The sequence below is a fragment of the Ctenopharyngodon idella genome, chromosome 15 (genome assembly GCF_019924925.1).
Source record: "Ctenopharyngodon idella isolate HZGC_01 chromosome 15, HZGC01, whole genome shotgun sequence".
Taxonomy (NCBI): Eukaryota; Metazoa; Chordata; class Actinopteri; order Cypriniformes; family Xenocyprididae; genus Ctenopharyngodon; species Ctenopharyngodon idella.
Genome location: NC_067234.1, coordinates 21,003,800 through 21,016,259, shown reverse-complemented (window position 1 = coordinate 21,016,259; position 12,460 = coordinate 21,003,800). Strand labels below are relative to the sequence as shown.

General features: G+C 35.4%; 1 long non-coding RNA gene across 1 annotated transcript; it reads right to left on the bottom strand.

Moving 5' to 3' along the window:
- Positions 1-848: 848 nt before the first annotated feature.
- LOC127496162 (uncharacterized) lies at positions 849-10,881 on the bottom strand. Its single transcript, XR_007925252.1, has 4 exons — positions 10,733-10,881; positions 8,751-8,864; positions 1,818-1,860; positions 849-1,672 (listed from the first exon to the last, which is right to left on the bottom strand). It is a non-coding gene; the product is annotated as an uncharacterized LOC127496162 (long non-coding RNA).
- Between the last annotated feature and the right edge of the window lie 1,579 nt (positions 10,882-12,460).

Sequence of the window (12,460 nt, the reverse complement as noted above, 5' to 3'; positions counted from 1 at the left end):
GCATAAAAACACTTGAGATTTTTACTTGGTTTTAATCAATACAATAATAATTACATAGTGTAAAAAATACAGAATAGAATTGTATTTGGTATTTATGTAACGTTAATGTTTATTTAACCACTAAAATGTGACAACATTTAGTGTAACAGGGACATGAATTTACATTTGATTAAAAAAAAAAAACAAAGTAAAAAAAAAAAAAAAAAACTGAGGGCTTTGCCTTATTTTAAAACACAGAAATGTTACACAATGTAGATTAACCTAAAATGATTAGGAAAAAACATAAATGTTTGTGTGGGTTTATTTAGCTATACATTGGGGGCACAATTGAGTTAAATTTGACAAAAATCCCTGTTGGGGACATCCAAGCAGGTTGGGGAGTAACCGAATACATGTAACAGTGTTCTGTAATCAGTGTGCAAAAAAAAGCTGGTAACTGTAATTCGTTACAGTTACGTCAATAACAAAGTAATCAGATTACAGTTACATTTTGTAAAAAAAAAAAAAAAATAGTATTTTGACATAACGCTATATTGAAATTTGATTATAGTTCTGGTTCTGTTGGCAGTCATGACTCACGTGAGCCACCTACTGGTGCGTGCGCAAACAACACCTGTCTCTAATCATTCTGCTTGGACACAGGTTGAGACGCAGCTAAGTCTTTATTAGGTATGGCAAATGCTGCCAACAGACTAACTGCAATACCTGACAGAATTACACTTTGCAGTAATTTTGAATACTACTAATATATATATATATATATATATATATATATATATTTAGCTTTGTTTAATGTTAACATAATTCAGTGCATCTCTTCTTATTATATTTACATGGCATTTTCTTAAATATTTTATATTTGCATCAAATCGTTAATAATTAAAAGTATTTTGATGACATTGCATTTTACATGACTTTATTTACATTTGTGACTATGAAGGAATGCAAAAGTAATCAAATTACATTACTTTCATATTGGATTACGTAACTGAATACTTTTTTCATGAAGTCATTTGTAACTGTAACAGAATACATTTTTAAAGTAACCCTTCCAACTCTGCATTCAAGGGCATCCTCAATTAGAAAAATAAAACTAAATATATTTTCATTTAATCTTAATAAGAGTTTTTTAAGGTTAGTCTAAAGTAAATATAATTATCTTTTTATACAAATGAAAGAAGCCTATGGTTTGTCCTCATGTACATTCCTGTGATATTCTACTTTATATTATGCATGTAATCTGCATGTTTTGTGAACATATTGTCCGCATTTATCTTAAAGATCTTCTGAGTGTTTGTGTCTGAAGTTTGTGGCGTCTTTTATCAGCAAATGGTCTGAAATGTTTGTCATTGTCTGAACGTTTGTGTTTGTGCAGGTGTCAGCTATCTGTAAATCAGAACATGTGACTGTGTTGCTCACAGAAGTCGTCTTTTAACATTGATGGAGACCAGTTTTGCGTGTGAACAGTTGTTGGGGTTATAAGGTTCAGACAAGAGAATACTGGGTCTTGATCAGAGTGGAATGGACACTTCAAATGCTGACAGTTTAGCCTGGTTGACCTTTCATTTGTGGTCTTTATGCTTCTTCTGCTGGTACTTCCTGTACTGGTTCTGAATTGTAGACGCCGCCTTCTCGGCAGAGTTTCCGGTGTGTCCATTACTGGATGAAGAGTCTAAAAATTGAATATTTTAAAATTGAATATTTTGTGATATTCACACACACACACATATATATATATATATATATATATATATAATGTTTTTGTTTTATTTTACAGGGTTTTTTAATACAATTACAATACTTAAGGTAATACTTACGCTTTCTGTAAACTCCTATGCTGTTCCTTCTCTGGCCCTCAAACTGCAAAACAAATCATACACACAAAAATGCAGAAGTGTGTATTTTTCAACCAGTGGCAGATGAGGGGAATGTTTGGGTTCTATATTTGGTAATAGAGTGCATTAGTGCAGAACCAATTTTTCAGTGGCGTTGGTTACATGTGTTTTTCCATTCATTTTCCCCATAGATACTGCAAAAAAGTATAATTTTTAAAATAAAAAATATACCAATATTTAACCCTTATTATGTTCTGTTGAGATCTGCTGCACTTCCTCATTGGTTGGACTGGAGCAAAGAATATAGATATAGAAAGATAGTTCACTCCTATTAGTTATGAATGGTAGAAACTGCAATGCACAATATGGCAGAATACGTCCCGTCTTCTAAGTAAAAGAGCCAATCGCTGATTGATAAAGTCGTTGCATGACTGCAGCTGCCGTTAGAAGCTCTGGTTCCCATAGAAACCTGAGACTCGCGCTTAGGACTGCACATGGGCATTGGCTCGTCTAGCCTGAAAAAATACACTTTTTTAATGCTATTTTGGCATAAGAAACAACATTTATGGGACAGTTCATGTCAGATCTTGTTGCTGATTTGAAATATGTTATTTAATTGTGAGTTCGCCAAGCAGTTTTTGAGTTCATGATTCCCCCATTCAAATAGATAGGACTTGGTCTTGGATGCCTGAAATAGCTGCCCGGAGGCGCTGCAAATATGGCCGCTGAGTGAACAGACTTTCCTTAAAAGGGACTTTGACTGGAGTCACGGGGACTCCAATGATTAAAGTGTGTCAATAGCGATTATAATTATGATTTTTTTTCCTGGTAAATATCTTTTACCATTTATCCTGAGATTATTAAATTCATAAAAGAACATAAATAATTGTATCATTAACCCCTCCATTTCCTATAATGTAGGTGTGCACATTTCAAAAAAGTTTTTTAAGTTATTTTTTAATTACACAAAATAATTTAAAAACAATATTGTTGTACGTGTTCTATATATATATATATATATATATATATATATATATATATACATACACATACTGGAAAAAGAATATGCATTTCTTTTGTTTGACAAAAAAAAAAAAAAAATCACATAAAAATAAATCTTATGTTTTCCAAAATAGTAACATTATTTATGTTTGGGGTCAGTCAGACCTCACTGTTTACAAATAATTTAAAACTAATACAAATTCATAAGTGCTTTTTACTGCACACTCAAACCAGGCAAACTAACTATTTGCAAATTTTGGTTTGTGGACATTTCGTATTGATGAATTTGTAGCTTCAGTACCAAACTGACAGACAAACTTGTTTGATTTTGTCAAGTAAGACATATTTTGTTGATCCTGGAAAAACATTTCTGTCCAAAAATGTAGTCCTAATCCCTACCTCTAAACCAGGGGTGTCAAACTCATTTTAAGTTGAGGGCCAGATTGGAAAAAATTAACCATGTGCGGGCCGAAATAAAAAAAAAAAAAAACTTAGTGCGCTGATAGTTGCATTAATATTAACCATATAAACAACAAATAAATTTGCAAGAAAACTAGTACACTGCTTATTAAAACTGTATTTGTTTCTACAGTGAAAAAATATTAGATTTTTAAAATAATGCTTTATTTAATATTTTTTTATTTGATGCACCTATTTTGATTTTTCATGGCCAATTCCAATTTTTTTTAGAAGCAAATTGGCCGATTTTGATACTGGTTGCAGATTTTTTTTAAAAGCAAATTTATTTGTTTAAAAAAATATGTGTAGCTCTTTGATATTAGAGGCAAACACTGTTTTTTTATCACAATCCCAACAAAGATGTTATGCACATGAGCATGAGCAGTTGTTTTTAATTTAAATTATTGTATAATTTCAAGATTAACAGCATGGTCTGACTTTAGCTTTGTGAAATTATGCTACATAAGACACACCTGCACAAAACAAAATCAGCAGACTGACTGAATGAAAATGCAAATTCACTCTCTGACACTAGGTGGCGCTTATGGAACAGCGGTGATATAGCGTTTCCATGGTTACCGCTATACACAAAGCAGCGCTGCGTCGATAAATAGGCTACTACTTTATACGGAGATAAGAGGAAAAGCCATCAAAACTTTTCTGAAGACAGTTCCCTTCAGATATACATTTATATCAACCCCAATTTAATATTTATATTATTCTTCCTATTTTTCGGGAACAGTGAGCTTGAGCATGGTACAGTATTTTCTCTGCTGGCGCGTCTGTTCTCCTCTTTGTGTCCGTGCTCAGTGCGTGCTTGTGTTAACGTCCTGTTTACAGACTTAGTAAATATTCCACACACATGAAATTTTGGGAAATTATTACAAAGCACTTTGTTTGCAAGCCCGGAATAAAGATTGACAAAAAAAAAAAAAAGTTTGGATTTATGACCAGTGCATCTCTATTTTTTTTTATTATTATATAGGATAAGATAGGAAAGTTTGATCTCGTACTGGAGACCAAGTAGTGTATTTGACGTCATATTGGATGGCATCCGTGTGGCGTAGGTGCAATAACTCGGTAGGTTGAAAAACTCCATCTCATTTTCTCCTCCAACTTCAAAATCATTCAACATTGTTGTTTTACCTTTTTTTTGTAAGGGGCTTTTGACTTACAGTACATATTTGCACGTTCGCATTGTAAACACTTGCTCTGTACTTCCGCCTACGTCATGCGTGACCTTTCCAACGTGATTACGTAACGTGTGCCGCATCGCAGAGCAGTGCAAGACGAGTGTTTGTGGTTAAAAAGTATATACATTTTTATTTTTTTTTAGAAAATGACCAATCGTTTCTCTAGACAAGACTTATTCCTCGGCTGGGATTGTGTAGAGCCCTTTGAAGCTGCACTGAAACTGCAATTTGTACCCAGTGAAGTCCACCATATGGAGAAAAATCCTGAAATGTTTTCCTCAAAAACTTTAATTTCTTTTCAACTGAAGAAAGAAAGACATAAACATCTTGAATTCTTAAGTGAACTAATCCTTTAACACAAATAAAGTGCACTGATGTCATCACTTGATTAAATTATTAAATGTAAATCGCTAGCAGCCTGATTTGACCATTTTGACATGCCAAAAGAAAGCGGCTTTGTTGTCTTTAGTAAGGAGACTTTTATAGGGGATTGTCCTCGTAATGAGTGTTCTGTGATATGCTTTGGACAAAAACGTCAACTAAATGACTACCTTTAAACTCTCTATTCTTTATATCATTTGAGAAAACTAAGGATCCAAATGGAAATTATTTCATTATTAGTGAAATATTAATGTATTTGATAATTAACCATTGATTTGTAAATGTATAAAGTGGCTGTTGTTTAAACAGAACCTCAGGGCTTCAATACAGACTTCATTTGTAGAGACCATACTGCATTAAGACACAAATCCTTCTCCATTGGATTATAGGCACCTGAGGGATGTCCAAGCCTTTCTGAGGTTAGCAGAGGGTGGAATATCTGTGTGTGTGTGTCGGCCTTGAACGGCACTTAGTAATGTCTGACCATCACTGGAATTAAGACTAAGTCATATTGCGCAACTTCAGTAGAACGATATAACAGGATGCAACCACTAAGAATGTAAGGTTAAGTTCACATGGAAACTAATAGTAAGAAAGAAACCTAAAAATGAGACCAAAGCATTGAAAAAGACTTCAGTGCTTTCTTTCAAACAAGCCACCCACATACATAAGGGCCACATTAAAATTCTCATCTCTTTGTCCACCCACCAGCATTGCCCTTTTTCACCTTCACTCTTTCAAAAAGATCTTTTCAAAGCACAGTGCAACTTTTAGGATGAATTTATTTCATGACAACTCTCTGAGAGATTGGCATGGTAATGGATATGTAATGTTGATGTATTTGGTCTTGGCGGAGTAGATCTACTACTCTGCTGCTGCTACAGAGCAAGTACCGGGACTTGCTACTGCAAATACATTCAGAGACATTGCTGTGAGCTTGTAAGACATGCTGCTGCTGCACATATACAGTATCTCACAGAAGTGAGTACACCCCTCACGTTTTTGTAAATATTTTATTATATCTTTTCATGTGACAACACTGAAGAAATGACACTTTGCTACAATGTAAAGTAGTGAGTGTACAGCTTGTATAAATTTGCTGTCCCCTCAAAATAACTCAACACACAGCCATTAATGTCTAAACCGCTGGCCACAAAAGTGAGTACACTCCTAAGTGAAAATGTCCAAATTGGGCCCAATTAGCCGTTTTCTCTCCCCGGTGTCATGTGACTCGTTAGTGTTACAATGTCTCAGGTCTGAATGGAGAGCAGGTGTGTTAAATTTGGTGTTATTGCTCTCACTCTCTCATATTGGTCACTGGAAGTTCAACATGGCACCTCATGGCAAAGAACTCTCTGAGGATCTGAAAAAAAGAATTGTTGCTCTACATAAAGATGGCGTAGGCTACAAGAAGATTGCCAAGACCCTGAAACTGAGCTGCAGCATGGTGGCCAAGAGCATACAGTGGTTTAACAGGACAGGTTCCACTCAGAACAGGCCTCACCATGGTCAACCAAAGAAGTTGAGTGCACGTGCTCAGCGTCATATCCAGAGGTTGTGTTTGGGAAACAGACGTATGAGTGCTGCCAGCATTGCTGCAGAGGTTGAAGGGGTGGGGGGTCAGCCTGTCAGTGCTCAGACCATACGCCGCACACTGCATCAAATTGGTCTGCATGGCTGTCGTCCCAGAAAAAAGCCTCTACTAAAGATGATGCACAAGAAAGCCCGCAAACTGTTTGCTGAAGACGAGCAGACTAAGGAAGACCTGTGGTCTGATGAGACCAAGATAAACTTATTTTGTTCAGATGGTGTCAAGCGTGTGTGGCGGCAACCAGGTGAGGAGTACAAAGACAAGTGTGTCTTGCCTACAGTCAAGCATGGTGGTGGGAGTGTCATGGTCTGGGGCTGCATGAGTGCTGCCGGCACTGGGGAGCTACAGTTCATTGAGGGAACCATGAATGAGCAGAGCATGATCCCCTCCCTTCGGAGACTGGGCCGCAGGGCAGTATTCCTACATGATAACGACCCCAAACACACCTCCAAGACGACCACTGCCTTGCTAAAGAAGCTGAGGGTAAAGGTGATGGACTGGCCAAGCGTGTCTCCAGACCTAAACCCTATTGAGCATCTGTGGGGCATCCTCAAACAGAAGGTCTCTAACATCCACCAGCTCCGTGATGTCGTCATGGAAGAGGACTCCAGTGGCAACCTGTGAGGCTCTGGTGAACTCATGCCCAATGAAGTATGCCCAAGAGGGTTAAGGCAGTGCTGGAAAATAATGGTGGCCACACAAAATATTGACACTCTTTGGGCCCAATTTGGACATTTTCACTTAGGGGTGTACTCACTTTTGTGGCCAGCGGTTTAGACATTAATGGCTGTGTGTTGAGTTATTTTGAGGAGACAGCAAATTCACACTGTTATACAAGCTGTACACTCACTACTTTACATTGTAGCAAAGTGTCATTTCTTCAGTGTTATAAAAAGATATAATAAAATATTTACAAAAATGTGAGGGGTGTACTCACTTCTGTGAGATACTGTACATGAAATAACCTCTGTAGCAGATCTATACAGATGGAGCTGGGGAGGAGGAGGGACTGCTAACAGCAAACACTACCAGTATTTGAATGTTGAGCTGCATCTCATTGGCCACTAATGCAACAGCAACCAATCAGCTGCGCTATGTAGATAACGATGTGATCGCTACCAAATTGAGTTAACGACCTATCAGCCTGTGCCATCTAGAGTTTCATGAGAGAACTAGGTATTTAATTTTATTCAGATAAATTAACTTATTACACAAATATTATCATAATGTATAAATACTTAATAAAAAAAAAATTGACATGACAATAGTGTTATTACAGGCTCTGTTTTAATTGTGCAGACATTTTCTTATGCTTTTCTTTCGATTAGGGGGTGAAATATGACTTGTTTATGTTGGTGAGATGCATCGTGAAGAAAACATAGGTGTTTTTTTTAGGGGGGGGTTTAGGTGGTTGTGTAATGTAGGTACAGTAATAGTTAAAGGGTTAGTTCACCCAAAAATGAAAATTCTGTCATTCATTACTCACCCTCATGTCGTTCCACACCCGTAAGACCTTCGTTTATCTTTGGAAAACAAATTAAGATATTTTTGATAAAATTCTATGGCTCAGTGAGGCCTCCATTGACAGCAAGATAATTAACACTTTCAAATGCCCAGAAAGGTACTAAAGACGTATTTAAAACAGTTCATGTGACTACAGTGGTTCAACCTTAATATTATAAAGTGACTAGAATACTTTTTGTGCACCAAAAATAACAAAACAGCGACTTTATTCCACAATATCTAGTGATGGGCAATTTCAAAACACTGCTTCATGAAGCTTCGAAGCTTTACAAATCATTTGTTTCAAATAAGTGGTTCGGAGTGCCAAAATCCCATGATTTCAGTAAACGAGGCTTCTTTACATCGTAAGTGTTTTGAAACTTCAGTAGTTCACGTGACTCTGGCAGTTTGATACACGCTCCGAACCACTGATTCGAAACAAATGATTTGTTAAATTGTCCATCACTAGATATTGTTGAATAAAGTCACTTTTTTGGCGCACAAAAAGTATTGTAGTCGCTTTATAATATTAAGGTTGAACCACTGTAGTCACATGAACTGTTTTAAATATGTTTTTAGTAGCTTTCTGGGCATTGAAAAAGGGAGTGCTATTGCTGGCAATGCAGGCCTCACTGAGCCATCGGATTTTATCAGAAATATCCTAATTTGTGTTCTGAAGATGAACGAAGGTCTTATGGGTATGGAACGACATGAGGGTGGGTAATTAATGACATAATTTTCATTTTTAGGTGAACTAACCCTTTAAGAAATAGTCAAGTGTTTCACCTCCTCTGAACGACTTCCTTTCCGAGAATGGGAGACACTGTGGACCTGCCACGGCAGGGGCTGAGACACCACATACGGAAGAGGCTCCTGTTGACGTAACCACCGAACACCCAGCTGAAACAGACACAGCTAGATCAGTGTGTGCATGTGTATGTATGTGTTTCTTGATGGACAGTATGTTGTTGGTGTGTGTGTGTGTGCACTTTTCCATTTGAAACCACATTTTGCTTCTTTAAAATGACGTCAGGTCTTTTGGTTTGACTTATGATGTTTCATGATCTTGCATGCTAAGCTGTCATTAAAAAGCATCCATCTTGTCCCCTGTGAATTAAATCAACTCTTGTGGAATAAACAGAAGTCGTGTCAAAACTTAAGTGATCTAGTTCCTGCAGTCTCATTCTTATTGTTTATCAAGAGTATTAAGGCCCTGAATTGCAATGTCGTGCACCCTAATACCTTCATTACTGAGACTAGAGGATGTTGTATCTTCAAGCAGCCAGAGGTGACATGTGAACATGAAGACTTTTCATATAACGCATGCCAATATTTTTAAAAATGCTTATAAAAAAGTGCTGTGGCAATACAATGGTGTTATGGTACATGACATTTTTATACATATCATGGGACTAAAAGGTTTGCACTTTATATTACAGTATGTGCACTTACTATTACACTTTATATTTCAGTATGTGTACTTACGGTGCACTTACCTAAGAAAGTACTGGTTGATATAAGGTAACTACATAGGTTAAGGTTACATTTAGGGGTAGGTTCAGGGTTATTACCTAGTTATTACCCAGTTATTGTAATTACTATATAATAAGTACATAGTATGTACATGAGGAACAAGACTGTAAAATAAAGTGCTACCACTAAAAGATTACTATAATGTACCATGGTATTTAAGGGTGTTTCATCAACTACAGGAACTTTTGTGACCCAGGGGTTGATTTTTATTTAAACTATCAGCTGAAATCATTTGACTTTTCTTTACATGAACGTCACATTATAGCTGTTTCGGAAACCTTTTACCATGCCTTCCCAATCTTTTATTTTGTCCCAATCTTAAAATGTGAAAATGTCTCATAAAATATTATTACATTAACTAAATGAACTAAAACTATTGGGTTTCAGCATTTGCTTTTTATTAAATGAATGTTACATTATAGCTGTCATTGAACCCTTTTACCATGCCTTCATTTATTCTTGATACTTTTATTATTTTATTTTTTAAATTTTTTTTATTCCAGTCTTAAAATGTGAAAATGCATTGATACTTTATTTTTTATTTTATTTTATTTTATTTTATTTTATTTTATTTTATTTTATCCCAGTCTTAAAATGTGAAAATGCCTCATAAAATACTATTACACATTATGAATTTAAAAAAAACTAAACTAAAACAATGAAGTAAAATAAACATAAATCATATGATTTATAAAACATTTTGTTTGAAAATTATTATTATTATTATTATTATTATTTACAAAAATGATGTGTTGTGACATCATTTCTACCCTGACCAATCAGGGGAGTGATGTATGCTGGACATTTACATATTAAACTAGTGAGAGTGTTTTAAGAGAGTTTATTTTCTAAAAGTCTACAAGGGCCAAAATGGCCATAGTTGAAGAAACACCCTTAAAAGTTAACTCAAATAATACCTTTGTATATGTCCATAAAATGTGTTAGCACTTTGTTTTTAACGTTACAAAATATGTTACAAAACACTTTGAAGTGCATGGGTACTCTCTCATTTCCATGTAGTCAATGAGAAAATAACTTATTTAATTATAGTCGTGATATTGTCCTCTGTGGTATGAGTACCTCCATCGTATTTGTCCATCTAACATTTTTGTCATAGTTCATTCATCTGGCATACGAAACAATGACAAGAATCTCAGTCAACTGAATGGCTTTTGGCTGGTATGTTGACGATTGGCGACAAATGCATGGAGATGTAATCTAATGAGTTGCCTTACCTGTTCAGCCACTCTCACCAACATGTACATGGTTGTTAGCATTGTCACCAGCATTTTGAAAGCCTGTTCAATGTCTTTCTTTGTGTTTTTCTTCAGGTAGTCCTGGGCAGAGCACGTCAACCGTGGTGATACTCGGAGAAGTCAAGGATCTAGAGCTGCATCTTTCTGTTCAGCCAGACACACTCACACAGCTAAGTCATTTAAAGAGCTTTGCGTTACAGAAATAGGAGGCATGTAATCTTTTCCTATGCGCACATGAGCGTTTATCCCTCTGGGTAGAGCTTTAACCTCATCCTAAGCCAGACATTACACTTTAACTTGAATTACCTGAACATGACTTAAGAACATAGCAACCACGCTGCTAAGTGCTAAAGCTAAGTGCTAAGTGCTAAAGACAAGTGCTAAAGACCTCAGAAAATGTAAAAATGTACTTTTCAAAATAACCTGCTCCCCCTTTTGTAGGAATATTCAGACATCTGTGATTTCTTTATTATATAAGTTATATATTATTATTATTAAATACTATTGTATTAAACATTTCTGTATTATTTTGAATAATATCATATCCACATAATTTAATATTTATTAAAAAAATTATATTTTAATGCTTTCGCGTTATCTCACAAAAAGTTTTGCATTCCCCAGACAAACTTTATTACGCAAAAGTATTGCGTTCCCTGGGAAAAGCTGCAAAAGCATTGAAATATTGCATTGAAATTCCTCCCACCTCATAATATTTTCATCATCATTGCAAAAGTTTCTCAGAGGAATGCAAAAACATTGAAATATAATTTTTCCCTTCACCATATCTCTTTAGGGGCTCTGTAATAACTATACATTTTTCATTAAATCAGGACATGTCATTAAAACTTTACTTTTCCACATTAAAAATTACAATTGTAAACAAGTCTATCTGTAAAGAAGATGTTATCAAAGTACATGAATGTTCAGAATCTCTTCTCTACTAATCAAACTTTAATCAGTCAGTAACTGGATAGATAACTGAAGGTATGATGTCATCACCCCTGCATGAAAGCTAATCATGTTTACAGCCACGGCAGCATAATCCTAATCTATACACCATAAATGCATTAAAAATTAACAGCAATAGTAGTTAAAACTAGATTTTTAAATTTGGTACTTACCACAATGTTTTGGGTTCCCAATTTTGCTAAGCTGTTTTTGAGTGTCTTCTACGTGAGCACACCATCAAGTCACTGGATATGGCTTAAGAATCTTATTTAATGTACTGTAAGTCTGTAAGATTTTTTTGCACATTTTTTGTCTGAAATATCAAAACATCTGCAAAAAAATAATGTTTTCTAAGACCGAACTTTTCTGAGGAGTTCGCACAGATTTCCTAGCAGAGTAACCAAATGTTGTTGTTTTTTTAAATTACAAATTTAACAAGCTTTTTTTGTGAAATGTCATACATGAAAAGTCTATTTATGCTTAAAAATAAATGCATTTATCTTTAAATGAAATGCCACTTGGTTTGATATTTTGTTACCAAAACAATTGTATAGAACTGTTTTAGACAAACACATTGCTTAATACTGTGTAGAAAGTTTGTTTGGATTATTTGGTACTTTTTCTGCTGCATGGGGGTTGTTTTGATATGGAAGTGTGTACGTGATCAAGAACTGTATGTGCGTACATACCTAATGAACTGGGTGGGGGAAATTCCACAAAAGCAGACCTTATCGCTCTCAGGTCTCATATAAGAGC